Source organism: Microtus oregoni, unplaced genomic scaffold (genome assembly GCF_018167655.1).
Source record: "Microtus oregoni isolate MIOR12 unplaced genomic scaffold, Mior012 000070F_ref0000104, whole genome shotgun sequence".
Classification (NCBI taxonomy): domain Eukaryota; kingdom Metazoa; phylum Chordata; class Mammalia; order Rodentia; family Cricetidae; genus Microtus; species Microtus oregoni.
In genome coordinates this window covers 1,276,100-1,302,631 of record NW_024543977.1, presented here as the reverse complement: position 1 = coordinate 1,302,631, position 26,532 = coordinate 1,276,100, and the positions used below count along the sequence as shown (strand labels likewise).

The 26,532-nt window shown below is 41.4% G+C and overlaps 1 protein-coding gene across 2 annotated transcripts in view; it reads right to left on the bottom strand.

The window, feature by feature from the left end:
* The window catches only part of Kiaa1217 (KIAA1217 ortholog), an 818,936-nt gene that overhangs the window by 631,538 nt on the left and 160,866 nt on the right, over positions 1 to 26,532 (bottom strand). For both annotated transcript variants that reach the window (XM_041641628.1, XM_041641627.1), the window contains one exon: positions 9,913 to 9,994. The gene's annotated coding sequence lies outside the window, so the exon portion shown is untranslated. The remainder of the gene's footprint in view (positions 1 to 9,912; positions 9,995 to 26,532) is intronic.

The following is a 26,532-nucleotide window of genomic DNA, read 5'->3' as shown; positions in this document are numbered from 1 at the left end:
TATTTTACACTGTGACTAGATACACAAAATAAGGCTTGGGGAAAGGTATCCTCTACAGTTGTAATCATTGGAGAATTTGATTTCAAAGGTCAACATGACGTAAATATTAGCTATACATCTTTTGAAGAATTTAAAACATTTAAAAGATCCCAGTTCCTAGCACCTTGGTAACTACTGATATTTTATCAAGTCATATTTTTATGGACAAGAAATAACAAATAATCCATCTACACCACTCGTGTGTATGTATACTCATAGGAATATAGTCGGCACACCTAATAATGTGTATATATATATATATGTGTGTATATATATATGTGTGTATATGTTCACTTATAGGAATCTAGTTGGTACGCCACAGAGATGCAGGATGCTCATGTTCCCTGAAGCACACTACTCACAGCGATCAAGATGCAGAGTCAGCCTGGGTGCCTGATAACTGATTACAGCAGTAGCTAGCTAGAAACAGGATGTGTCTAAGTACATTGTATATGCACAGTGGGGCTTATTAGGCCACGAAGAAGAATGGATTTATAACAGTTTCAATGCAATGGCTGGAAACAGAGATTAGTATGCTGATCGAAATAACCAAGACACTCAGAAAGACACGTATTTTGTGTAATATTTAGTGTGCATCTATTATCTAGTGTGTTTTACATATTAACATTGACAAAGGTCAATGCTGGAAGAGTTGGAGAAAAGAGCGCTTGTTCTCTGGATTGCAACCTCCAGAGGCTCTCCATGAATGGGTTCTCCCACCTTCAAACCTACTCTCCACCACTGGCCCCAGGTAGACGGTCTGCTTAGCTGCTGTTCTATGGGATAGGGACTGGCCAAGGGTAATTTCAGGTAGTGGCAGGAATAGATTCTAGAGGGCGCAACACTGCTTTCTTGCTAGCTTCTGAGGCCAGGAACCGAGGAGCGAGGGAGCAACTTGTCCCAGTGGCTTGGAAGTTTGACTCAAACCGAGTTTTCCCATGACTTTCTTCCCTCCTATCTCATTACACTGTTCTCTGATTTCTATCATTAATGATGCTCTACTGTATGTTGCTAGGAAAGTAGACCAAATGTATTCTCATCACATGCGTACAGAGAGACTGTGAAAAGATGCACAACCACAGTGGTCATCTCACTAAAAGTAGCAAGCTTAAACCTTGTACATCTTGAATTTTTGTTAAAAAAAAAAAACCAACAACAACAGTGTACTGTAATCTATAAATCTCAAAGGACACTTAGTTTCTTTGATGGGAGTAATTAGCAATGTTTCTTTCTAAAAACAGCTATTGAAACCAAGGCCAAGAGAGAACTGGGTGGAGTGGACAGAAGAGGACAGCAGCTGTCCTGCCTGTTACACATCCAGGCCAGGAGGTGAAACGTATGTACTGGTGATAATGACCAGCTGCAGAGAGAGACCAGCGACCGCTCTGCAAGCGGCATGGGCTGGGGAACCTGCCAGGCTATGCTGGTCCCAGAGCAGGATGCACACATGCCAGGCCTGAAGAACTGCCTGGATCCACAGTGAAGCGTGAGCCCACGAGGATAGCGACACTAATTCCAGCACTGGCAATGCCTGTGACTAGATAATTAGTGAGACAATTCGAGAAACAAAAGATTATGTTTTACAGTGGCTGAATTTTGTTTTTCTTTGTATATTGGCTGGCTACTGGTAAGAAACAGGCCACCTTCAAAAATAATTGTGCCCTTGAGATTATTGATTTGGCAGTGGATTATTGGCTAAGTTGGTTGAAAAGACAAGGAAGACATGAACTAAGTCTGTGACTTGCTGGCTTGCTGCGCTGAGAAAGGCCAATCAAGAGTCATAAGACTAACTATAAACTTCTCATGACCGTTGGGGGCATGCTTGCATCCCTTCAAGATGTACAAGATTTAAGCTTGCTACTTTTAGTGAGATGACCACTGTGATCATGCATCTTTTCACAGTCTCTCTGTACACATGTGATAAGAACACATTTGTGGGCTTCAGAATAATGTTCTGAAAGAGAGCTGGGTTTGCAAGAATGGGTAAAAGGAATACCAACCACATTACATGTCACCAGGGAAACGCAAATTAAACAAGGAGACGGCACCATGCACCTGTAAGAACAGACGAAGTCCAGGGTACAGGCAGCAATATTCCTTGTGTCTGGGAAGACAGAGAGAAGTAAGGACTGTTGCTCATGACTGCTGGGAGCGCAAAATAGCAGCCATTTTGGAAGACAACAGTCTGGTTGTTTATTACAAAAGTCAGTATACTCTCATCATGCGATCTAGGCTTCACACTCCTTGCTATGTAAAAAAGAGCTGAGAAACCATGGCCATATAAAAACCTGCATGAGGTGTTGATAATAGCCCTATTTATAACTGCCATCTCAGAAGCAACTAAGATGTCCATCAATGGGTAAATGGGCAAACTATGATACATTCAGACATGGAAATACTATTGTGCACTAAAAAGAAATTGCTATCCAGTTATAAAAAGACATGAAAGGATTTGTTTACTAAGTGATAACATCCAGTTATAAGACTGTATAATGTCAACGCTATGCATTCTAGAAAAGGCAAAAGTATGGTAGTCACCAGCAACTATGAGGGAGGGAGGGAGGGAGGGAGGGAGGGAGGGAGGGAGGGAGGGAGGGAGATTGGGAGGAAAGAGCAGGTCAAGTATAAGACTTACATGGCACTAAAATTATTCTGTATGGAATGGCAATGGTGGATAGATGTAAGTACACACTCTTAAAACTCACAGCAAGAGTACTATCGAGAACAAACCCTGTGATGAACGGTGAACTCCAGGCTACGATGATGCACTAACACGGGTCATTGATTTTAAGATACCACTTTCATCAGGGATGCTAATAATTGACAAAAATAAATGGATGTGGAGGCTAAAAGAACTTTAATCTACAAAAATGAGCTTTAGTCCATCAGAAAAGTCAAAGGACATTTCTAATTTGCATACATGAACCAACAATTAAGTGCAAGAGATTTTTTAAATTAAATTAAATTTTCAAGGTGTGTGGCAAAAATGACTCCCCTGCAGTCTATCTTTCGTGTAAAACAATGCAAACTTTGCAAGCTAGTAACCTGAGCAATTATCTAGTGTCATGCCCTCCCCTTAAGTTGTATGATCACAGACAGGGAATGTTTGGGACCCTGACTAGATCTAGAACTCAGCTCTTAAGCCTCTGAGCAATGTCTTAGCACAGTGTTTGCCCTGTCCCCAAAGACTGTAATTGAGCACACAGTCAAGCACTGCTTACAGCCAAGCTACATCCTGAGAGGTGGGTCATGAGTGGCATGTCACTGGCCAAAGATTCTAGAATATACGTCCACAATTATGATGTCTTAGGTCAAGCTACCAGGTAGTTTCTCGACTGTATCAAGAGTCTTTGTAAACATGCCATGTATAAGCTTGCTGCTGACATATGTTCTGCTTTATCACAGTGAATACTACAACAAGAGGGATACACTTACTGTAGATTCTGAACTTTGAAACTCCAGGAGGCATGACATGTTTGTTTACACAAGCGCCATCAGATGCATGTGTAAAGCACTGCCCTGTGATGTTAAGCTGTCTGCTACATGCCTGGGAAATGGTGACTTTTCAATACCTTAGACTCCTATAGATAATTGTTGTCCACCAGATCTGTCACATATGGAAACGCCGGCTTGCAGTGCACACTAGGATGATTTGGTTAGCTCTTGAAGCGATCATTCTTCAGGAAATATATCCACACCTGACTTTGGTCCTTTTATTTGTGATTTTAAAGACTAGAATGTGAACTAAAGCAGCTAGTGCTTCAATGCAAGGCATTGGAAGGGAAAGGGACATAACTTATCCCTCGAGAAATCTGTTCTAAAAATATCAGCTCTCCCAACACAGTGAACAGTCGCTCTGTCTCCTCGCTTCTGCCAAGGTTTCATGGAGTATTTCCCAATTAATTGGCAAATTATGGCATTGGCCACAGTTTTCATCCTTTAATTTATTTACATATGGAGTGGAAGATATTTCCCATCCCTATGATGCTTCTCAAAGAACAGGCTTTGTCAACATGCTTGAATCCGGTGTGAGATAACAGACATCCAAGCACTGAGATTTAGTAGATTTAGTAGTCAGAGCCTGAGAAGGCCATTCGCTGCCTTGAGTGATGAAAGCAGTTTTTCAAATTTTATTTTAAATTATCATGACAATTGATTTCTCAATTGATAATCAATCAGTAGATGGGCATATGTCAACAAAATTGTTACAAACTAGGATGCCAAGAGGACATTAGGATCTTCACCTACATGAAGCGGTAGATGTAAACATGTTAAAATGGCCTTGTAGTTCATGATTACTTAATAGCAATAGAGGGAGAATGAAGCTCTGATACTATGGATGAGGATGATGATGTCACATACCTCACGCCTCTAGCCTACACTGAACACACATCAATACTAAGGTATTTAATAAGAAAAGAACAAAGTTGAGGGACTCACCCCAAATGCTGAAACTTAGTGAAAGGACTTTTGGGATTTAATTTTGTTCTCTGTAGAAATAGGAGTCTGTTGTAATATATATTTGTTTTAATTTTCCCATGTTTGATTTTCATGTTTTCAGGACTGCACTATATTGAAAATTGAGGATTTTTGGTAGCTCTGTTTCACCATAGTTTGAACAGGAAAGCAATATTGCTTGGCTGTTAGGATGCTCAGGTCCTAGGCCTGTCACTAAGCCTCAGAGCAAGGCAGAAGGCAAGAGTTAAAAGCAGTCTATCTGGGATTAGCTTCGTAATTACACCCAGGCCAAAAGAAGGCTCCTCTGGGCTTGAGACTAATCACATCTGAAAGTAAAATAATTTGGCTCCTCTTGGCCTCAGAACTTTAGGAAGGAAAGTGAAGGCTTTTAATTTAATCTGAAACATGTGCTGGTTACACAGATGAGGAAATGGAGCTGCAAAAACACAGAAGCTGTAGATTTCTAACTGAGAACCAGACACAAACACAGACATTTTCCCCGGGGAATTAAGTCCACCTAAAAACCAGAGCTTTTTCAACTCTGCTTTCTTTTGTCTTGAAATTTATTCGAAAACTCAATGGTGCTGCTAAAATGAAAGTTCCTTAGACAAATTACAATCAGTAGAATTTGTCTGAGCAAAAAACCAACCAAAACAAACAGTGACTCCGGTAGTCTCTGGAACTGCAGTAGACTCTGAGAACTTCAGACAGTAATGCTATCAGACAGAATTTAGAGACAGGTAAACGCGAGGCATGGAGAACAGATTAATCGACGACACTTTAATCAATCGGCCCAGACAGTTGCCTATGGCTCAGGTAACTGGCTACAAGGCCTTCTAAAGCCTGCCATGCTGTCACTATGACTAGACTCCTCACCACTATGGTCTGTTGGTATCCAGCGTGCACTCATGACCTCCTACAACTATTGGCCAAAAATAATGGGAAAATAGAGAAAAAAGATGAGCACAGGGCGAGGAAAACAAATGAAACACTCGCTCCCTCACACAAACAAAAGCTTAGCATGTCGGCATGGAAGGTCATTATGTCCAGTCCTGGGCGGCAACTCCCCATTCACATCTTGCAGGTCTGAGGTAGACTAGACAGAATTGTATCAGAGCCAAGTACACTGTAGCTTTGGCGTCTGTCTTAGGTAATGTAATTTGATCAATTAGATTTTGAAAAGTTCCTTAACTGCAGCAAATCCCTTTCCAGCAATTCAGGGAAATGAAAGTGATTTCCAGGATAGGCAGAGATACGAATTATGTTGTCTGTCACTATTTCCTCAGACCACTGGGATGGCAAAGAAGAGGGATGGCTTAATTCTGTCTCTCGCAATTTATTACTTTAGATGAGAAGGATTACTGAGATGTAGTCTAGCAATCACTAATTGTTTTTAGATTACACACTAATATATTCATTTCATAATTGTAAGTGAAAGAATGCATAGCGATGCTCAAAGCTGTGGTCGTTTTGTACAGCTTAACTAATTTTAATGGGTGAAAACTTAATTAAATAGATTCAAAGTGCGATCAGCCTTTGGTAATGAATATGCTTACTTTTTATCCAAATAGACAGTTGTTCCATGCCACAAGGAAGACTAGAGCTGCAACCTCAGCATCATGGTCCTCTGCAGACCTCCACTGAGTTAACGCTGCCCCCTCTCACTATGCATGGTCCTCTCTCTCACTCCCCCTGGCTAGCATCTCTGGTTAGGCTCATCACTAAAATGACTTGGTTGCCATTGCTTTTAGCTTCAGGTCTGGGGCTCACTTTCCTTCATTCTGTTTACTTGGCAGAAAAGTCACAAGCCTGCATCTGGCAATGCTTACTCTTCAGGTCTTCGGTACTAGGAAAGCAGTTGAATGTAGCTGGCACACATTCGTAGGACTGCTGACCTCATGCCAGAGCTGTGACCTCTGACCTCTCAACTGTACAAACTTTCTATGCCCATTTAATCTTTCATTTTTCTTCCTTGTGTGTATTTTAGTCAGTCGCATGTCATTACTGTGAGAAACTCAAAGAACTGACTTACAAAAAGTGCTATTTACCTCATGACTGCAGAGATTCCAGTCTAAGGTCTGGTGGTTTTCAGGACTTTGTGTCTCTGGTGAGAATACCAAGGGGAGTGAAGGGATGTGGATCAGAGAAAACTGGTCCACCGGAAAGCAGGAAGCAGAGAGAAATGGAGAAACCAGGGTCCCATAGACACCCTTTAGGGCACATGTCTTAAATGAACTAATAACTTCTATTAAGTTCTACCCCCTAAAGATTCCACTGGGCATCAACAGTACTGTTTAGGACCATCCCTTTAACCTATAGATTTCTGGAGGCCATTCACCACCCAGACAATAGCAGGGGTTTCATACTTTGCTGAGTAGCTAATTTCCCACTTCCTATCTCCTGTTTTATCTGAAGATGTGCTTCCCAGAGATACTTTCCAGAGAAAATGGAAGGAGTCCCAAGACAGTGTCTTCTAGTTCCTCTATGCTGACATCCGCCTGCTTACAAATGGCCCTTGTCAAGTCTTCATGCTCCCACCTGGAGTGACACCAGGTCCCTTTTTCTGCTCAGTACAATCATTAGCCAATTCTTCCTTCCTCCTCCTCTGTTATTTATGCCCCTGCTGCACTGGATTACCTCCAAAGCATGTACATGTACCAATGTTTCCCACCTTGAAAAATACAGCTTCTGGTCCTGGCCACAACTCCTGATAAACCTCTCTTCTCCATTTCCAGTGGTGTGGGACCATGGTCTGTATTCTGTCAGTTATATTTTAAATAAACGCTGATTGGCCAGTAGCTAGGCAGGAAGTATAGGTGGGACAACCAGACAGGAGGTAGAGGCGGGTCAAGGAGAACAGGAGAATTCTGGGAAGGAGGAAGCCCATTCCTCGGCAGTTGCGACCAGACACAGAAAAAGAAAGATGTGACTGCCCTGCTGAAAAAGGTATCAAGCCATGTGGCTAACATATACTAGAACAATGGGCTAATATAAGTTATAAGAGTTAATAAGAATCCTGAGCTAATGGGTCAAACAGGTTATAGTTAATGTAGACCTCTGTGTGATTTCTTTGGGAGTTAACGATTGTGGGAACTGGGCAGGACAGAAAACTCAGTCAACATATTTCCTTTCACTCAGAAATTCACCAGATGAACTGACACAACAGTGTCCCTACTGATCTCTCTTCTCCCATTCTTTCTTGAGTCTACTCCATCAAGCTGCCAGGTTATTAAAGCACTGATACTGCTATTGCAAATTCACCGTGGACATCACTTGACTAAGTAAAGTGACAGATTCCCAGTTCCCATTGATGGGATCTGCTTGTGACATTTGATACAATTAATCACTTCATTGTCTCTAACAGGCTGTATCTAGATTTCAGAACTTTTTCCCCCATTATTTTCTTCTTGCCTCATTGTAGCTTTTCCTCTCAACTGGTTCTCACACATTCCTGTACCCTTTAGGATGCCCTGCCATCTTGCTTATGATTTCTGCTGTCTCCAGCCACATTCACTGTCTAAGGGAGAAAATGGGCATTGGAGAATTGCTGCCTTCTTGCTCTCACCTAGCCTCAGCTGTGAATGCTGTGCAAGAGGCAACACCCTCCACTGTGTGCCTTCATTAAAGACCATTCCCCCGAACTCCAGGCTTGAGCACCCGCCTGCTGATTGATTTCTGCATTTGGATGTCTAGTAAATATTTCCATCTTCATAGCTCTAGTACAGAACCCCTAGTTCTCCTCTCTCTACTCTTGGTTTTGAGGTCTTCTTTGTTTCAGTATGTGAGAACTCCTTCTGTCAGATGTGTGCTTCAAAGACTCTGGAATCATCTCTGCCATTTCCCCACTAATATCCCATTTTCAACACGGGAGAAATCCTCACTGCTTCTATCTCCCAAATAGTCCAAGTAACATCTTGCTGTTCCTCACTTCTGCTGGATTCAAACCGCATCAGTTTCTCTGAGAGAGATGACCCTCTTGCTCTTAGTTCTGTGCATCCACTGCCCACTACTGTACACGCAGTGAGGTTTTCTCTGAATACCCTGCTCAAACAGTCCCTTATCACTGTGGGACTTGTCCTTGCTCTTGGATTTATTTGATTCTAATACATTTATCATCACCTGATGCACCGTTCAGATTTTTGTTTGGAAGTGCTAGGCCCTGAGCCCATGCTATGTAAGTATTCTATCATTGCTACAATATATCAGAACCACTTACATAATCATTGACTGTGTCCTCCATTAGGATATATACTTAAGAGAGTCTCAATTCTGAAAGAGAACCTGTCGCATGAACTGAGTAGATGTTCACTCAATATTTACTGATTCAATGATCCACTCTTGTGTATGCTAGCCTACAATCCCTCTGGAAATAAAATTGTGAGCCAGGCAGTGGTGGTGCACTCAGGAGGCAGAGGCAGGAGGATCTTTGTGAGTTCGAGGCCAGCCTGGTCTATAAAAGCTAGTTCCAGGACAGGCTCCAAAGCTACAGAGAAACCCTGTCTTAACCCCCCCCCCCCACATAAATAAATAAATTAAATTAAATAAATAAAATTGTGTAAATGAGCCTAGAAAAGTGGCCTGGCTGTTTTAAGCAAAAAGAAAGGACTGACCAAACCTGAAGTTGGATACCTCTGTTTGATGCTATCCACTGCTTTGACAGTAGTCTAAATGGCATTATGGTGCCCTGGTAAACTTCCCTGCATGAAGGGCAGGGTGAAAAGCAGGTCCATTTGATACACATCACTCTCTCTTTCCTTGGTGCACTTCAATGTCATGTGCTACGTGGGTCTTTCTGTTTCAATTAGAGACTTCCTGTGAGAATAGAAGAAGCAGAGGGCATTGGCACACCTTCTCTGTGACAATGTGCATCTGTGCCACCTGGAAGCTTCTCTGTACCAGCTATTGGGCTGGTGAACTGTGTGCCCCAGGCAGTCTGGCTCTTGTGGTGCCTCTGCAGGAATATGACAGGAAACAGCAGAAAACCAACGTCTTGATGTGGTTGCAAGTCAGGATTTTCTCTGTGTCCGTAAATGCTTCACTGTGAGCATCCACATCACAGGATGAATCTTTTATGAACCTCGGTTTATTCCTCATATGACAAACCAGATGCCAGCCAACTAAGATAAGAGATTTGAAAAGCCTCTTTGATATTTGAGTGTCAATTTGTTTCTCATACAATTTGTATCTCTTACAGTCTATGACAGTGGAAGATTTATTCCAAAGCTATCAAAGAGAATTAACTTCTTGATTTTTAAAGACACAATTGTGTAGATCTGACACAGCAAAAGAAATATGGCTTATTAAATCTATAAATACAATTATAAAAATCTTACAAGAAAATCTATCAACTTCTCAAGGTCTCAAGGCAGATGCTCTGGTAATACAAACATCTTCATTACCAAATTGTTCACTCACCCCATAGTCAGTATTCCGTGCTGGAGAAAGAGTTTTGCTCATGGATGGAAGAAGTCAAACCCCAGGGCCAAAAGGAGAAAACCTAGAGAAATTAGAAATAATAAGTGAATGTATAGTACCAGGACACAGAGAATAAGGTTTTTACTGCCGATTGAAAAGCCTGCATGAGATTAAAGCCAACAATGAGGTGGAGCAAGGGTTTTGTGTACTTTGATCTAATCCTGCTGGGAGAGGGGCAGTGGGCACTTTGTCTTGTCAGTGACCACACTCTCAAGGTCTCAGAAAGTAGAGTCTCACTTAAAGAAGAAAATGGGACAGCAGTTCTTTGTTAGCTGAAGAGAGCAGCCCGTGACACATGAGCTGAAAACAGCAGAAGCCAAGAGGCCACTGTACCATACTTCCTCACTCGGGTTTTAAAATGGCAGTGAACTTTAAAGGTTAAGAGAAGCTGACAGGATCAAACCACTTGGCAGCAGCGTGATGCTTGTTTCCATACTGAAGACCCAGAAACCAGTTCCTCGGCACTGGCTACCTCTCACCCCAATCCTACCCCATCATAAGTCATCCTTCATGACTGTTGTCAAATAGAGCTGGGGTATTTCATGGCAGCTCAGTCTCAAGCCTGTGTTACTTTAAGTCACAATCTTTTCCTTTCCTTTGGAATAAAGGTAAAACTTTTACAGTCAAAGCAAAAGACCTAACCTGTAGATTTCAACTCCATGCTACACAATGCTTTCTGAAGAAGCAGATTGTGGGAGACGAAAGAGATGTGCATGAGAGACTCTAGACAAAATTTCCAACAGATGCGTGTGTGCCCCAAGGATCATAGAGAGTTCCACCGAGCAATACTGACTCCAAAGCAAACTTTATAACTTTTCACTATGACATTGGTGGTACATTTTCAAGGCTGGAAATGTAGAAGAAATTGAAACATCTGTTCAACTGGGAAGCAACCAGCCTTTCTCTTTAGCAATATTGAATTCAACCAAGCAGAGCTTGGAAAGACAGCATCCTGTACTTGCTTATAATAGTGTGTGTGTGTGTGTGTGTGTGTGTGTGTGTGTGTGTGTGTGTGCATGCCTGCATGCACATGTATGTGTGTGTGCATGTGTGTGTGATATATATATGTGTGTGTGCGCACACATGTGTGTGTCTTTCTAGGGATGGAACCCAGGGCTTAATGCATGCTCTCTCCCATTGAGCAATATTTCAATTCTCTTTTTTATTTTTAATTTTGAGACATGGTCTCACTAGGCTACCCAGGTTGACCTTGAACTAGCTTTGTAGCTCAGGAAGAACTTGAACCTGTGATCTTCAGGCCTGGCTGATTTTCATAATGTGATAATGTGCTCCCAAAGCAAGGGTGCCACTTTCCCTTTCGATTATTTTCCTCTTACCATGCTCATGCCCTCTTGTACCCTATAAAGATAGATAGATAGATAAATAAATGGATGAATAAATAATAAGTGTGTGTGTGTGTGTGTGTGTGTGTGTGTGTGTGTGATGTCACCATTTCTTCTGCTGGATTATTTGAAGTATCAACTGGTAGAGGCACCGAAATAAAATCCAAAAACCCGTGAAGAGAAATATTGCTTCCTTCTGGCTTCATACTGGAATCCACTACAGAGAATTTTAGAATCTGATATTTATACCCTACCCAAATTCTTACCAGGTTGTAGTTGGGTCCTAGTACCTGGTATTTTAAAACAAAACAATTTAAATTCTTGCACATTAGGGAGAAACTTAGTATGAGGGAAATTCCCAAGAATAATGAACGGGCAAATTAAAGTTCTAGAGTTGGCTAATGGCAGAGACAGGCTTGAAGTGTTGTCCCCAGTCCCTGAAAGACAATTTGAAATATAATTAAATAAAATGATACCTTTGCTCTGAAAATATAAAATATTTAATAAGAAAAGGAAAATTCAAGGAGGGTTTATCAGACAAACCCATGGTGGCTCATAGCAGAATGTGGTAGGAGGCAGGGCCTTAAGGTGTCCAAGTCAATCAGGATGAGCCAGTGTCAGAGTGGAAGCATAGGATCTGACTCATGCCAACAGCATCCAGGATAACTGAACTATAGAAACTGCGCATGACGTATCGTGTAAGTTTTTACCATGTAAGCAAAGTGCATATTAGGTGCTTTACCTAGTACCATAAGTGCTTGGTCTAGACCAGTTCTATTAGTGATAGGAGCTCCCTCATTCTGCTATGACCATGATCAAAATCTAACCATAAGATGGTGACTCTTTCGTTTCTCCTCAAGTTTGGAGATCTGTTTCTTATTCAGTTCATCCTGGACCCATTCTTGCTCTCTCATCTGACCCCATGGGATTTTTGCTCTTTGTAAGGTTGCATAGTTCACTTTCCTATGCTCATTTTGTGTTTTCCAAGCCTCCACTCCCATTACTCGCCTACTTCAATAGTTTATGACCACAGAAGCTTATAGTAATTCTTCCAAGTTGGGGAGTTGCATGCATTGTTGATTTCCTCAAAAAGGCAAATGCAACCTATGACAAGATTATCATTTGGTAACCTACCCATCTCAGGAAAGCTGAGTAAAGCTGGAGAAGCTGCGTCCATATGGGTAAGGGGAGGCTATTAGTACAGGGGACACCACTCAAGAGTCGCTGTTTTGTACGCCTGGTACTTAGTACAGAGTCTGGGACATGGTGATGTGTAGCACTTGCTATTTTCAACAGAAAATGTGAAATGACACATTGGTTATGCGCTTCCCATTACTTAGTTTTTGGGGTTACTAGCAATGTCTACAGATTGCTGAGATTTCATGGGAATTGGTGAACCCTGAAACAGGCTGAGGCTATGGTTAAATCTTGAACAAACAGTCCTGTGGATGGAGTGGTGATTGGCATGCCAATCCCCACACTCAGAAAGCCATCAATGCATTAACTCCAGAGGTGGCAATAGAGAGGAAAATGTTTGACTTGTACCTAGCCAGTGACAAAGGGTAAATGACAGTCCTAGTCCAAGGAGGGAAACTGACCTCTCCTGAGGGTTGTTCAGTGGTCAAAGAACAAAGTGGCAGTTCCGTCAGAGGCTTTGGTAGCTCGGGCAGGACTGATGTCTTTTGCAGGACCATGGGTGGGGCTGGAAGGGATCTGTAGCTTCATGAAGCTGCCTTAGGTTAGCAGTTTTGCTACTGCACAACTCACCTGAAATGCGGGCAAAGAGACAGGCTCCCCTGTAAAGCTTGGTTCTGATTGGCTGCGGACTGAAAGGTCAGAGCCTGAGAACTAGTGGCCATTAGCTGAGAGGCCAAGGAACTTAGACATGTATAGTCTCTTATTTGGAATATGTGTTCCAAATTGTAGGGCAAATGCACTATATGTGTTCAACTCCTAGCACTGGAAGAAATGGCCAAGATAGTAAGTGAAAAGATGAAAACACCTTGGTAGTTTCTAACAGATTCCTCCACTTTAAAGAAAATACTATGTGACAGAGTTAAGTCTGTGGTTTGTTGGCCAGAAAGACCTAGGTTCAAAACCCTGAATCTTCACTGCACATTTTTGGTCAGACACTTCATCTCATGGATTCTTAAATCTACCCCTGGGATAAACAGAGTGACTTCTAAGGTCAGTTTTGTGAAAATAACCACCACAAGCTCCTTTACCCAAAGGCATTGATGACATGGCAGAGGAGAGTAGTCAGGCCTTGCTGTAGAGCCAAGCTGCTCCAGTCTGTGTCACCCAGTTGTCCCTGAGTTATTTCATTTATCTGAACTCAGGAATGCTCACTTATAAAGAGTGGGCATTAATGACATTAATCTTACCTCAGAGTATAAAAAAAAACTAAGTGAACAAGCATGCATGAAATGGAGCCCTTGGGTGGTGCTCAGGAAGCAGTAAACAGGCCCTGCTTTTGTCAACTGCCCTGCTTGTTCACCACGGGTTTTCTTTAAGTGGGTCTGTTTGGTGGTATCACCAGGATGTCATCCTTTAAGGTATAACTCAATATTTTATACCTTTGTTAACGTACTTTGAAGCTGAGACAATTTAGACTATAAAATCATAAAGTTTGAAATTCAGTCCCCAATCTCCACGCGAAGCAGGGAGCAGCAAAATCAGAATGAGAAGAGCAGGAACATTCTGGAGATGTCTCTACCTCCGGACACCCTTTTATCCCGAGATGTAGTCATTAACTGTCTCCTTGTCCACCTCTCCCTGCTTGTAAGAGGGAGCAGAGAAGTAGAGGGCCACAAGAAATAGAAGGGAGAGATCAGGCCAAGAATAATTCCTTAAACTTGAGACCAGGCATCAACAAAATATCATCAAATATTTGCTGACTAGTCAAACAAACTGTCGGAACCTCACTAGAGACAGCACCCCTGAAAATATTTCATGGGCATTTAAATAATGCAATCGTCCATTGAAGATTCTTGGTGTTAGCAGCATGTCCTGTTCATAGAGGATTAACTGTGACCCTCAGGATTATCTTTTTGTACATACTAAGTATTATTAGATGTTGCAACCATAACTCACACTTCTTTTTCTTCCTCTGTAAAAATTGGCATCAGAGGTGAGCTGGTATAAATGGCCTCTCAGGGTGAAGCTTTCCTGTGTTACAGCTATGGCTGATTTACAAACATCAGACTTCTTTTCTTGTAGCAGTAAGGATTTCCCTCTCAGCCAAGTAAGACACACCAATGTGCACGATGCTACAGTTTAGAACTTCTGTCTAGTTTGGTTCCTTCCTTTAGTGGCCAATCAAAGTGAAGCTCAGAGAATATAAATAAATTGGTGGGGGTCACACATCCAGCAAGAGCCATTGGAGTCATCCACTCAAAACCGTATCAGTTGACTGGAGTCTAAAGAGCCCATCTTACAGGACACATCATCCTTCTCTCCGTGCAGGCCTAATGTTATTCAAGTGAATAACAATTTAGTGCCAAATGTGAGTCAACTTTTCAACCAAGACATATGCTACCTTCCCACAGGGAAGAGTCATCTAATCCCCATTTAGCCACCGGACCGCTTTTAACAGATAGGTGGCTGCACTGCATTTTCAAAATATCCAAGACTCATCCTAAAACCAACATTCATGATCACACACTCTACTGACAATGTGTCTACCTGGGACTGGAAACGCATCTATAAAAATGAAAACCAAAGACGCACAGAGGCGGAGCGGCGGCTCGGCCAGACGCACAGAGGCGGAGCGGCGGCGGCCAGACGCGGCGTGGCGGCGGCCAGACGCGGCGTGGCGGAGCGACACCGCATACAGGAAGAGGCTTTCGGGGACCAGCGCAGCGGCAGACCCAAGCGGTGGGGACAGGCGTGCAATAAGGAGAGCAGATCGCCCTACTACAATTGAATCAAAGAGGTAGGCCTTTGGTTGGCCAGGTCACTGGCACACGGGGAGCCTGGTCCTGTACTGAAGATCCTTTGGAGGGGTGAGAGGGTTCTTGGCCTGCAGCAGGAAACACGAAAGAGAGTGAGGGCATTTTGTAAGTGGAGCCCTTGGCCAGCAGGGAAACCCTGATCCAGTTTTTAAAAGACCCATTGGATAGGATCAATAGGAGGAGATGGGCAGGCGCCAAGGCAAGAATTCACCCAATAATCTGAAAAACAACATGAAAACACCAGAACCCAATGATCTTATAACAGAAGTATTTGAACAACCTAACAAAGAAGAAGTGGAAAAAATTGACTTTATGAAGACAATAGAGTCCCTTAAACAACATGTAAAAAATGCCCTTATAGAAATGGATGAGAAGTATAACAAAAAGTTTGAAGAAATGAGTAAACATGTACATGATACCCTGGGAAACCAAGAAAAAACTATCAAACAGGTAATGGAAACAGTTCAAGAATTGAAAACTGAAATGAAGGCAAGGAAGAAAATACAAACTGAGGACCAGCTGGATATGGAAAATCTAGGCCAACGAGCAGTCTACAGAAACAAGCATAATCAATAGAATACAAGAGCTAGAAGAAAGAATCTCAGATGCTGAGGACACCATAGAGAAAATAAACGAACAGATCAAAGAAAACAGCAAAGCCAACAAATTCTCAACACAAAACATTCAGGAACTATGGGACACAATAAAAAAACCAAACCTAAGAATAATAGGAATAGAAGAAGGAGAAGAGTCACAGCTCAAAGGCCCAGAAAATATTTTCAACAAAATTATGGAAGAAAACTTTCCCAACTTAAAGAAAGATATTCATTTAAATATTCAAGAAGCATACAGAACACCAAACAGACTGGATCAAAGAAAAACATCTCCTCGCCATATAATAATCAAAACACAAAATATACAGGTTAAAGAAAGAATATTAAGAGCTGCAAAGGAAAAAGGGCAAGTAACTTATAAAGGTAAACCGATCAGACTTACACCTGACTTCTCGATGGAAACTATGAAAGCCAGAAGGTCCTGGATAGAGGTTCTGCAGAAGCTAAGAGACCATGGATGCAAACCCAAACTACTATACCCAGCCAAGCTATCGTTCATTATCAATGGAGAAAACAAGACATTCCAGGATAAGAACAAATTTAAACAATACGTAGCCACAGATCCAGCCCTACAGAAAGTAATAGAAGGAAAATCGCAACCCAAGGAATCCAACACTGCCAACACTGCCTACAATAACCCAGGCATCTAATGACCCTTCACCAGCACATCTCAAAGAAGGGAGACACACAATCTCTACTACCAAAAGCAATAAGAATAATCGGAGTAAACAACCACTGGTCATTAATATCACTTAATATTAATGGGCTCAATTCACCTATAAAAAGGCACAGGCTAAAAGATTGGATACGAAAACAGGATCCAACATTCTGCTGTTTGCAAGAAACACATCTCAACCACAAAGACAGGCACCTACTCAGAGTAAAGGGTTGGGAAAAGGTGTTTCAAGCAAATGGTCCTAAGAAAAAAGCAGGTGTGGCCATACTAATTTCTAACAAAACTGACTTCAAACTAAAATCAATCAGAAGAGACCGAGATGGTCACTTTATACTCATAACAGGAACAATTCATCAGGAGGACGTCTCAATCCTGAATATATACGCCCCGAATATAAAAGCACCTACTTATGTAAAAGAAATATTACTAGAACTCAAGGCAGACATCAAACCACACACACTAGGAGTAGGAGACTTCAACACACCTCTCTCTCCAAGGGACAGGTCAATCAGACAGAAACCTAATAGAGAATTAAGAGAATTATTGGAGGTAATGAAGCAAATGGACTTAACAGACATCTATAGAACATTCCACCCAAATAGGAAAGAATATACCTTCTTCTCTGCAGCTCATGGAACCTTCTCAAAAATTGACCACATACTCGGAAACAAAGGAAACCTCCACAGATACAAAAAAATATCAGTGTCCACCTGTGTCTTATCAGATCATCACGGATTAAAGTTAGAAGGCAACAACCACGCTGCCCCCAAAAAACCGACAAACTCATGGAAACTGAACAGTCAACTACTGAACCACACCTGGGTCAAGGAAGAAATCAAGAAAGAAATTAAAGTCTTCCTTGAATTTAATGAAAATAAAGGGACAACATACTCAAACCTATGGGACACAATGAAAGCAGTGCTAAGAGGAAAGTTCATAGCACTAAGTGCCCACTTAAAGAAAACGGAGAATGCATACATTGGGGACTTAACAACACACCTGAAAGCTCTAGAAAAAAAAGAAGCAGACGCGCCCAGGAGAAGTAGAAGACTTGAAATAATAAAACTGAGGGCTGAAATCAACAAAATAGAAACACAGAAAACAGTCCAAAGAATCAATGAAACAAAAAGCTGGTTCTTGGAGAAAATCAACAAGATCGACAAACTCCTATCCAAACAAATTAAACGACAGAGAGAGAACACGCAAATAAATAAGATCAGAAATGAAAAGGGGGACATAACCACAGACACAGAGGAAATTCAGAGAATCATTAGATCTTACTACAAAAGCCTGTATGCCACAAAACTGGAAAATATAAAAGAAATGGACATTTTTTTAAATAAGTACCACATACCAAAGCTAAACCAAGACCAGGTGAATGATCTAAATAGACCAGTTACTCGCGAAGAATTAGAAATGGTTATCAAAAATCTCCCTGTGAAAAAAAGCCCAGGACAAGATGGTTTCAATGCAGAATTCTACCAGAACTTCCAAGAAGAACTAATACCTATACTCCTTAATGTATTTCACAATATCAGTCGCCCTCTTATACACAAAGGATATGGAAGCAGAGAGGGAAATCAGAGAAGCTTCACCATTCACAATAGCCAAAAACAGCATAAAATATCTTGGGGTACATCTAACCAAGGAAGTGAAAGATCTATTTGACAAGAACTTTAAGGCATTGAAGAAAGAAATTGAAGAGGATACCAAAAAATGGATGGACCTCCCTTGCTCTTGGATTGGGAGGATCAACATAGTAAAAATGGCAATTCTACCAAAGGCTATTTATAGATTCAATGCAATCCCCATCAAGATCCCATCAAAATTCTTCACAGATCTGGAGAGGACAATAATCAACTTTATATGGAAAAACAAAAAACCCAGGATAGCCAAAACAATCCTATACAATAAAGGATCTTCTGGAGGCATTACCATCCCTGACTTCAAACTCTATTACAGAGCTACAGTAATGAAAACAGTGTGGTACTGGCATAAAAACAGAGAAGTCGACCAATGGAATCGTATAGAAGACCCGGATTTTATCCCACAAACCTATGAACACCTGATTTTCGATAAAGGAGCTAAAAGTATAAAATGGAAGAAAGAAAGCATCTTCAACAAATGATGCTGGCACAACTGGATGTCATCTTGTAGAAGAATGAAAATAGACCCTTATCTATCACCGTGCACAAAACTCAAGTCCAAATGGATTAAAGACCTCAATATCAGCCCGAACACACTGAACCTGATAGAAGAGAAAGTGGGAAGTACCCTACAGGAGCTGGGCACAGGAGATCGCTTCCTATGTATAACCCCAGAAGCACAGACATTAAGGGCAACATTGAATAAATGGGACCTACTTAAACTGAGAAGCTTCTGTAAAGCAAAGGACATAGTCAATAAGACACAAAGGCAACCTACTGATTGGGAGAAGATCTTCACCAACCCCACAACAGACAAAGGTCTGATCTCCAAAATATATAAAGAACTCAAGAAACTAGACTTTAAAATGCTAATTAACCCAATTAAAAAATGGGGCACTGAACTGAACAGAGAATTCTCAGCAGAGGAAGTTCAAATGGCCAAAAGACACTTAAAGTCGTGCTCAACTTCCTTAGCAATCAGGGAAATGCAAATCAAAACAACTTTGAGATATCATCTTACACCTGTCAGAATGGCTAAAGTCAAAAACACCAAGGATAACCTTTGCTGGAGAGGCTGTGGAGGAACGGGTACCCTCATCCATTGCTGGTGGGAATGCCATCTTGTGCAACCACTGTGGAAGTCAGTGTTTCGGTTTCTCAGGAAATTCGGGATCAACTTACCCCTGGACCCAGCAATACCACTCCTGGGAATATACCCAAGAGATGCTCTATCATATGACAAAAGCATTTGTTCAACTATGTTCATAGCAGTATTATTTGTAATAGCCAGAACCTGGAAACAACCTAGATGCCCTTCAATGGAAGAATGGATGAAGAAAGTATGGAATATATACACGCTAGAGTACTACGCTGCGGTAAAAAACAATGACTTCTCGAATTTTGCAGGCAAATGGATGGAAATAGAAAACACTATCCTGAGTGAGGTGTCCCAGACCCAAAAAGATGAACATGGGATGTACTCGCTCATAATTGGTTTCTAGCCATAAATTAGGGCCACGGAGTCTACAATAGGTGAACCTAAAGAAGCTAAGTAAGAAGGTGAACCCAAGGAAAAACATATAGTTATTCTCTTGGCTAAGGGAAGTAGACCCAATTGCCGGGGAGAAAATTAGGATTTTGGGGGTGGGGTGGGATGGGGGTAAGGGGAGATGGGGAGAGAAAAGGTAGAAGGGAAGGAGGGGGGACTTGGGGAATCAGGAGAATTGGGATAAAGGAAAGGTGGATAGGGGAGCACGGAACCACAATTCTTAGTTAAGGGAACCACTTTAGGGTGAGCAAGAGATTTGACCCTAGAGGGGCTCCCAAGTGCCCAACATGAGGTTCCCAGTTAGTTCCTTGGGTAGCTGAGGACTGGGAACCTGAAATGACCCTATCCGAGAGCAATACTGACGAATATCTTGCATATCATCATAGAACCTTCATCTGGTGATGGATGGAGACAGAGACAGAGACCCACACTGGAGCACTGGACTGAGCTCCCAAGGTCCCAATGAGGAGCAGAAGGAGGGAGAATATGAGCAAAGAAGTCGGGACCACGAGGCGTGCACCCACCCACTGAGACAGTGGAGCTGATCTACTGGGAGCTCACCAAGGCCATCTGGACTGTGACTGAAAAAGCATGGGATAAAGCCAGACTCTCTGAACATGACGAACAATGAGGGCTGATGAGACACCAAGGACAATGGCACGGGGTTTTGATCCTACTTAATGTGCTGGCTTTGTGGAAGCCTAGCCAGTTTGGATGTTCACCTTCCTAGATATGGACGGAGGGGGGAGGACCTAGGACTTGCCACAGGGCAGGGAACCTGGACTGCTCTGTGGACTGGAGAGGGAGGGGGAGAGGAGTGGGGGGAGGGGTAGAAGGTGGGAGGAGGGGGAGAAGGGTGGGAGGAGGGGGAGGGAGATGGGAGGCTGGGAGGAGGTGGAAACTTGTTTTTTGTTTATGTTTTTTTTCTTCTTTTCTTAATAAAAAAATTATTAAAAAAAAATATAAATAAAACTTAAGAATTAAAAAAAAAAAAAAAGAAACAGAAGAGTCATTGCCAAATTCCTTTTATGAAGCTACAGTTACCCTGATACCAAAACCACACAAAGACCCAACCAAGAAAGAGAATTACAGACCGATCTCACTCATGAACATCGACGCAAAAATTCTCAATAAAATACTGGCTAACCGAATCCAAGAACACATAAGAAAAATTATCCATTATGATCAAGTAGGCTTCATCCCAGAGATGCAGGGCTGGTTCAACATACGCAAATCTATCAATGTAATCCACCATATAAATAAACTGAAAGAAAAAAACCATATGATCATTTCATTAGATGCTGAAAAAGCATTTGACAAAATTCAACACCCCTTTATGATAAAGGTCTTGGAGAGAATAGGGATACAAGGGTCCTACCTAAATATAATAAAAGCTATTTACAGCAAGCCAACAGCTAACATTAAATTAAACGGAGAAAAACTCAAAGCCATCCCACTAAAATCAGGAACACGACAAGGATGTCCACTCTTTCCATACCTCTTCAACATAGTGTTTGAAGTTCTAGCAATAGCAATAAGACAACATAAGGAGACCAAGGGGATTCGTATTGGAAAGGAAGAAGTTAAGCTTTCGTTATTTGCAGATGATATGATAGTGTACATAAGCGACCCCAAAAATTCTACCAAAGAACTCCTACAGCTGATAAACACCATTAGTAATGTGGCAGGATACAAGATCAACTCCAAAAAATCAGTTGCCTTCCTATACACTAAGGATAAGGAAGCAGAGAGGGAAATAAGAGAAGCATCACCTTTCACGATAGCCACAAATAGCATAAAATATCTTGGGGTAACTCTGACCAAGGAAGTGAAAGATCTACTTGACAAGAACTATAAGTCTTTTAAGAAAAAAATTGAAGAAGACACCAGAAAATGGAAAGACCTCCCTTGCTCTTGGATTGGGAGGATCAACATAGTAAAAATGGCAATTCTACCAAAAGCAATCTATAGATTCAATGCAATCCCCATCAAAATCCCATCAAAATTCTTCACAGATCTGGAGAAGACAATAATCAACTTTATATGGAACAACAAAAAAACCAGGATAGCCAAAACAATCTTATACAATAAAGGATTGTCTGGAGGCATTACCATCCCTGACTTCAAACTCTATTACAGAGCTACAGTATTGAAAACAGCTTGGTATTGGCATAAAAACAGAGAAGTCGACCAATGGAATCGAATAGAAGACCCTGACATTAACCCACAAACCTATGAACACCTGATTTTCGATGAAGGAGCTAAAAGTATACAATGGAAAAAAGAGAGCATCTTCAACAAATTGTGCTGGCAAAACTGGATGTCAATCTGTAGAAGAATGAAAATAGATCCATATCTATCACCATGCACAAAACTCAAGTCCAAATGGATTAAAGACCTCAATATCAGTCCGAACACACTGAACCTGATAGAAGAGAAAGTGGGAAGTACTCTACAGCACATGGGCACAGGAGACCACTTCCTACGTATAACCCCAGCAGCACAGACACTAAGGGCATCATTGAAGAAATGGGACCTCCTGAGGCTGAGAAGCTTCTGTAAAGCAAAGGACACTGTCACTAAGACAAAAAGGCAACCCACTGACTGGGAGAAGATCTTCACCAACCCCGCAACTGACAAAGGTTTGATCTCCAAAATATATAAAGAACTCAAGAAACTAGACCGCAAAAGGCTAATCAACCCAATTATAAAATGGGGCACTGAGCTGAACAGAGAATTCTCAACAGAAGAACTTCAAATGGCCAAAAGACACTTAAGGTCATGCTCAACTTCCTTAGCGATCAGGGAAATGCAAATCAAGACAACTTTAAGATACCACCTTACATCTGTCAGAATGGCTAAAATAAAAAACACCAATGATAGCCTTTGCTGGAGAGGTTGTGGAGAAAGGGGTACACTCACCCATTGCTGGTGGGAATGCAAACTTGTGCAACCACTCTGGAAAGCAGTGTTTTGGTTTCTCAGGAAATTCAGGATCAACCTACCCCTGGATCCAGCAATACCACTCTTGGGAATATACCCAAGAGAGGCCCTATCATACAACAAAAGTATATGCTCAACTATGTTCATGGCAGCATTGTTTGTAATAGCCAGAACCTGGAAATAACCTAGATGCCCTTCAACGGAAGAATGGATGAAGAAAGTATGGAATATATACATATTAGAGTATTACTCAGCAGTAAAAAACAAGGACTTCTTGAATTTTGCATACAAATGGATGGAAATAGAAAACATTATCCTGAGTGAGGTAAGCCAGACCCAAAAAGAGGAACATGGGATGTACTCACTCATATTTGGTTTCTAGCCTTAAATAAAGGACATTGAGCTTATAATTCATGTTCCTAGAGAAGCTAAATAAGAAGGTGAATCCAAAGACAAACACATAGGCATCCTCATGAATATTAACCTTCATCAGGCGATGAAAGGAGACAGAGACAGAGACCCACATGGGAGCACCGGACAGAAATCTCAAGGTCCAAATCAGGAGCAGAAGGAGACGGAGCACGAGCAAGGAACTCAGGACCACGAGAGGTGCACCCACACACTAAGACAATGGGGATGTTCTATTGGGAACTCACCAAGGCCAGCTGGCCTAGGTCTGAAAAAGCATGGGATAAATCTGGACTAGCTGAACATAGCGGACAATGAGGAATACTGAGAATTCAAGAACAATTGCAATGGGCTTTTGATCCTACTGCACGTACTGGCTTTGTGGGAGCCTAGGCAGTTTGGATGCTCACCTTACCGAGACCTGGATAGAGGTGGGCAGTCCTTGGGCTTCCCACAGGTCAGGGAACCCTGATTGCTTTTCGAGCAGATGAGGGAGGGGGACTTGATCGGGGGAGGGGGAGGGAAATGGGAAGCGGTTGTGGGGACGAGGCAGAAATCCTTAATAAATAAATAAATTTAAAAAAAAATGAAAAACAAAACAAAACAAAAGAAACAAACAAATAAAACAAAACAAAAAAGCCAACCCGGGCTTACCATTGCTTAGATACATTTGTGATTTTATGAAATTATTTATTACAGTGGAGAATATTTAATTCCAATGACAAGAGTGCCTGCAGCACTTTTTGTCAGGCAGAAAACTGACATTAGAACAAGCCTATTTTTATAAAAGATATTCTCATTTTTCCATGGGGACAATAATTTTTTAAATATTATTTTAAAATACACGCAGAAAGTATAGCCTCAACATAGGGTATTAAATGATAATTTATTAACTTTTTTTTCCAAATTAACCATTATATTCAATGAAGAGCTTTTGAAGCACTCTGGCAGTACAGTGGGCATGGGAGCTGGGAGACTGCCAGTAAGACAGATTGGCAACTTTTATGAGAGAGGTCATAATATAAATAAGAAATACTCGTCTTGAATGAATTGACATCTATTCATTTGCTCAGTAGCTAGACTACAGATATTAGAATGTGCCAACCTTTAAATGGAACAAGGAACTCGCTGCTGCTTCTTGACCCAGGCTGACTGCCAGGAGAGTCTTGGTTTGGTAACAGATGGAGAAAATTAAAAACAAAAAACAAACTATACAGATAAGCCAGAAATTTAGGCAAATCCATTTCTTGCTCATTCTTTCTATAGCCCCAGGCCCAGTGCCAACACAAATGGAGGGACCATGTCCTTGGAGCAAGACAAACTTTTCAGAGGTTCTGTTCAGCCTGTTTTCAGTCGCTCTTCCAGTCCGTCATGCCAAACCTGGTTTAACCAAGTAGCCACACATTTGGGATGTTTCCCAGCCACAGAAAAAAGCATGTGGCCAGGAGTTATGGCCAGAAAGGGTAACAGCAGCACATGGGCCAGAGCCAGAAGGAAAGATGTGGGAATGTGTCCTGGGATTGTGCCAGGGACAAGAATGTGCAGTAGCACAAGGCTTTTGGATATGCAGAATTCAAGGGCCTGAAAATAGTTCTCCTGGGCCAAGAATACCAGATGAGTAGGCAAACAAAAGAGAGAGGCATTAAATAACTCCAAGTTACCTTCATTCCATATCCAAGGAGACTGCAAAGTAAGGTTAAACCAGTGCCAAAGGTCCTTAGAAGACAAGAAAGTCTCAAGGGCAAATGGCACTCTTGATCCTCTGGGCTTGCATGAAGGCAGGGAGTTCTCAATCTCTCAAATAATAGGATACAATGATCAGGCTTTAAGTCCAACTAGATAGCTCTTGATTATCCTTAAGATATGCGTCCCTACTACTGTGATGTGAAATGCAGAAACACTTTATAAGTAACTATGCAGAATTCTAGCCACAACTAGTGTAGAAATAATAGGAAACTTTATAAAACATTAAAGTCTCCATGTTGAATCAGTTTCATTTTAACTTTGGAGTTAATTTCTTTGGGCACCATTTGGGCTAGTTTCTGTGTAAGTGTAAATTCTACAAAACTTATTTATACTCTTCCTATTTGTTACATTTATAGATTTATATGACATCTGGTTAAAAGCAAATTATTGAAAAACTAACCAAACCACTATACTTTTTTATGTACTGTACAAACAAAAAGAATGACATTTTTATATTTAGCTCTGACAAAAATTAAAGGAGCTAGTACTAAGAAAGGAATATCATGACTTAGAAAAAAGATATGCATCCCTATTGAACCTCTAGGCATATCTTTCTGTGATGGTTATTGTTTTACGGTCATCACAGTGGATAGATATGTTGATTCTCTTCTCCCATATGCACCCTTTCTGGCCCTATGAGAGCTAATTGTCAAGGAAGAGGCTTCTAGGTCAGTTCCAGCTCAATTCTTCCAAGGTCTCTGCCCATTCATTTGTTGAAGAACATTTAAATTGCACTTCTCCTTTGGGGATAGCCAACAGTTAGACTTAAGGCCCACTTAGTAGTGGGGAATTTATGCCAAGTGCTGTAAACCTAGCTAACTCCCACAACTAGGGAGACCATAGGACCTAAAAGAGAACTCCCTACTGCCACTTTCTTAAACCACCTCAAGTCCTAACAGTGTTCTAAATACTGATACTTGCGCCTGTGAAGGTAGTACAGCTCTCACCCCTGGTCTATGGTTTAGCAGATGGAGACCATGCGGAAAGCTACAAACTGGTCAAAATGCAGAGAACCCAGCCCCAGCTGTACATCTATAATATAACCCTACATCTGCAGTTCAGAGAACAGCATGGAACAAGGGTTGAAAAGATCATACGAGCCAGAGGACCAGGGCATCTGCTGCGAGACTGTGGCTTCTATAAATGATAGGGAAGCTACACTCAGGAAATCTCAATAATATGGTCTTCTAGATAAGACCTGAACAATGACACCACTGGCTGACATGCCAGTGTGGATGGGGAAAACCTCACAAAGTTCCGCCTTTAGAACGACTGCTCAAAAAGGGAGAACCAGTTTTCTCTAGGGACGATGTCCTTAATTGGTTATTTAATACCAAGTGGTCAGCCCTAAAAAGATACATATGAACTACAATAAATCAACTCGGCAGATTACATTTATGTTTATATGTATGTATCATAATTAAAAAAAGGGGGGAACAAGCAGGGAGTGGGATAAAGAGATAGGGGGTAGATCTGGGAGGAGTTAGAGAGAGGAACTGAGTAGGGGATTAAATACGATCTAAATACATTTTGTGAAAAGTCTCAAAGATTTAATAAAAAACATTAAAAAGAAAAAAGTATGATAAACAATTTATTTACCTACAAAAGAAAATTTATTATAATACAAAAATTACTAAATTTTCACCAACTTTTTCATTGGTTTTTAATCAATGTGCTGAAAT